Source organism: Phascolarctos cinereus, unplaced genomic scaffold (assembly GCF_003287225.1).
Source record: "Phascolarctos cinereus isolate Bilbo 61053 unplaced genomic scaffold, phaCin_HiC Scaffold_4;HRSCAF=312, whole genome shotgun sequence".
Classification (NCBI taxonomy): domain Eukaryota; kingdom Metazoa; phylum Chordata; class Mammalia; order Diprotodontia; family Phascolarctidae; genus Phascolarctos; species Phascolarctos cinereus.
The window spans coordinates 360,128,011-360,132,175 of record NW_027555847.1 but is presented as its reverse complement, the minus strand read 5'-3'; positions in this window follow the sequence as shown (position 1 = coordinate 360,132,175).

The window sequence follows — 4,165 nt, the reverse complement described above, 5'->3', positions numbered from 1 at the left end:
GATAAAGGTGGCTGGGAAGGAGGGTAGTGGAGGTCTGGGTAGAGCAAAAGTCACTAGTTTTATAAATTCTACCCAATACTTTTTAGTCTTTCTCCTAAGTTGATTTGTACGACAACTAGTAACATTGTTGGAGCCATCCTGGGGGCTGAAAAGAATTTCCTTAGCTCAGCTCAACTTAGGTTCTTTTCTTTTTTTGCTAAATAAAGTCCTTGAGATGATTTGAAGGTGAGACACAGGGGCATGGTAGAGGTGAAATTTTTGGACTTAACTGCAGCAAAGGGTTTGTTCTGAGAGAGTCTGAGCAACAGCCAGATAAAGGAAAGTTCACAATGTGTACAGACTTCTCCAGTTGGTAACTCGGCAGGAGTATGTAGCACAAAAAAGCTGAATTAGATGTTGGGCCTCTGAGTTGAGAAAACTGATAAAACCCTCTCCTGTGTGCGAGAGGCTGCATAGATGCTGAAGACCAGTAGATGGCAGAAGAAATTAGTTCAGCTGAGATGTCCTACCAGTGAGTGATTTGGGAGAGCAAGAGTGTTTGAGCTCCATTGGAAAGTGACTTGAAGTGTGGTGCTGTCCCCAGAGGGAGGATATTGGCCACAGTGCAGGACAGTGAGCATCAGTATCCGAGGTGTGAGTTGCTCTAGCCACTAGCGTTCCCTGGTCACATGTGTTCCCTGTGGGTGTCCCCTCTAGTAACCCATGGGAAAGTGTGCCCTTGTATGTATCTTATCATGCATTTTGCTATGTTGTTTAACTAAACAGCTCTTGCTTTGAACTAATGTGTTCTATAGTTGACTTAAACATTTCATTGACAGCTAAGTGTTTTCTGACCTGTAATGTGCCTTGAAACAAAGGTGGCTTTCAGAAGGGGTCATGGGAAAATGGTGCTCTGAGTGCCCTAGTGGGTACTAAGCCAACACCTGCCAATGCCATGTTGGGTTGATTAGTGAAATGGTTTGAAATAGACTTTCAGCAGCATAACAATAAATGTTTTTCTTTCCCAGGCTCTACTGGTACTTTCTTCATTTTCTGTGTTGGATTACCTATATTATGCTGCTACAGAAATTTTTCTTTTTCTTTTAGCCCTTGATGCATGTTTTATCTTTAAAAGAATTTTCTATTTCTTTCCTTGAATACTTGAACAGACTGATAAACAGATAAGAAAGAAGGAAGGCTGCTAGAACCTTACTATGCTGTTCTAGCAAAGAAATGGCAAGATTTGGGACCCTTCTCATGTACAAGGCAATTTCTAAGCTTACAGATCAACACATAGTTGGCTTGGGTTTTTGAACTCCTTCCCTGACACAGCTGGAACACAGACAGCTGTGCTTTGCCAGACTTCCTTCCCAGCTTTACCTTTACCTTCTAAGTTCTTGTTTCTTCCTCCCTGCATTTCGAACCAAATATCAGAGAGAAAGGGAGGGAGTGTGGGCTGGCTTACGAAAGAGGAAGGAAACAAGATCATTTCAGAACAATAGGAGAGTGTTATTAATAAGTGAGAGAAACATATGATGATAGAATCATGGAATTTTAGAAAAGGAAGGGACCCTAGTCACGATTTCATAAATTTTAAGCTCTAAGAAGGTGGGGACCATGCTTGGTTTTTATACCTACTCCCATGTCCCCACCCCTACTCCAGGCTGACTGAATACTGTGCATGACATAGAATAGATACTTTATAAATGTTGGTTGAATTAAGTATCTGATTTTATAGATGAAAAAACTAAGAGGCCCAGGAAAGTAAATAGCATTCCATGTTACACCAATATTTTGCTGTAAAAACTAAAACCCGGGCAGAGGGGTACTGAAGTCAGCTAATACAGGCTCGCCAGAGACAATTGTTACGTTTTCTATGTGAACATTCATTTATACTTCTCAAACCTGCTACAAATCAGGGCTTGATTGTTTTGTTGATTGTCTAGGCTTACGAAAATGATGAAGAAAATGTTAATAATGAGATTAAACTAAAAAGTGTCATACTGGAAAGCCAGTTGCTAAACATTTCCCAGCACACCTCTGAAGCCCGGTCTCCTGACTCCTTGACTCCTACCCTTTCCAGTATACCATTACTGATGGAAGGCTTACTCTGGGGACAAGAATTCTGAGCAAGCTAGAACCAATCTCATTTAACTAAACATCCATTTAAGTTGCTAAATATCAGGGGGCCAGGAAACTGCTGGCTCATCCTCTGTCCTGGTCAGTTCAGTTAATTTATTATTTCCCGATTTGGGGGAGCTATACTCTATGTCAGTAAAATCTTTTTCCTTCATCTTAAGCCTCTTGCCAGCAACAACAGCTCCAGTAGCTAATTTAGCTCTTTTGTGCTGCAGACCCCTGTCCAATTCCAACTGGAGAAATCTGTAAACTTCACAAACTTCCTTTTATTTAGTTGTTGCTCAGACGCTCTCAAAACAAACTCTGCTGTGGACTTTTCTCATCCCATCAGCGCCGGACCTCACATCCTCTCCCTTAGCAGTGCTTTGTCACTTCTCATTTCTTGATATATTTCGGCCCTTCCTTTCTTCTTTAGGGTAAGGGGAAATGAAGACTGTCCTTCAGGGCAGACACAACCTCTGTGCTCTTTGTATCTGAATTCACTGAGGAGTTCTGTCCTGACGTTCAGGCATCCCTCTCATTTGCCCACCAAATGAGGAAAGGAATGCTACCCGTACAAGATAAGTATGATTTCTGAGCGAAAGAAAAGGGGGTTCAGGCAGGGTTGTATTAACAGCTGGAGGATTCTGAAAAGGCCTCTTTTAACAAGTGGCACTTAAGGAAATTTAGACTTTTAAAAAATTTGTCTTAGGGTGAAGGAGGAAAATTCCTTATTGTAATGAGATGGAGAAGAAAATAATGCCATTTCACTAATCAGTTACTGTATCATCTTCTCAGCATCCTTCCTCTGTCCTTCCTCTCTGACGTCTGTTAAAACAGAAAAATGAGATAAACTGAACTGAAAAACAGAACTTTGAATTCGTATCACAAAGTGTTAAACCGAGATTGTGAAAATAATGAAACGTATTTTCATGAAGAAATAGCATTAATAATTTTTTTGGTGAGAGCAAATAAATAAAATAAATATTATTTCAAACATTTGTTGTATTTTATGGAATCCATTAAAATTTTTGTGTGTATGTGTTACTATATACATATTAGTATGGTAGTAATTCAATTTTCATTTCATTTATTAAAAACCTACTATGTGCCAGGCACGTGCTAAGTGCTGGAGATATAAATAAGAAAAAGAGAGATGACCTTGCTCTCTGGGAGATTACAATATGATGGAGGAAGACAACACACAGAAGGAAGCTGAAAAGAGGTACCTGGCCTGGGGCATGGTGTTCTATGGAGGCAAGCCAAGCTGAGATACTGATGGAAAATGGAGTAATACATATATAATTTACAAACATACATATATTGGGAGTCATGCTTAATTTTTTTTTCAGATGGGGTACATGATTTAAGAAGTTTGGAGATCATCGGACAGATCTTCACAGGCCCTTTGAGCTTTAAATGTCTGATCATGTGTTCTGACTGGATCCATTACACATTTATGTTACACAGTCTCACTGGGGTCTCACTGCTATTGGACAATCCTATTATACTTCCCTTATCAGTTCACTATCGCACTCTTCGCAGAGATTCTTCCAAACCATTTCATCCTTCTTCAAACCTCCTATGGCTTCCCATCCCTTCACTCTATCCATGGAGACTTTTACCTTGTATTTTATAGAAAAAATTGGGGCCATTTGTCATGATCTCCCTCTTCTCCCCTCTTCCTTGCCTCTTATCACTCAGGTACCTTTCACCACTTACTGTCTCCTCTTTCGCTTCTATCTCACATAATGAAGTGGCCATATTTACCAAGTCTAACCCTTTGACTTATTCAAATGATCTCATCCCATGCCCTCTCCTCTCATTCAACAGATTTCCCCCTCTGTCATCCCCACTCTGTGACTCAGTCTCTCCCCGTCAGCTCATTACTTATTACCTACAAATATATCCATATCTGCCCAACCCTGAAAAAACCCTCACTTGATCCTTCCATACCACTATCATTCTATATCTCTTCTGCCCTTTAAAGCTAACGCCTCAAAAGGGTCGTCTGTAATAGGTCCTTTAACTCCCTCTCCTCTCACTTTCTTCTTCCTCCTCCTCCTCC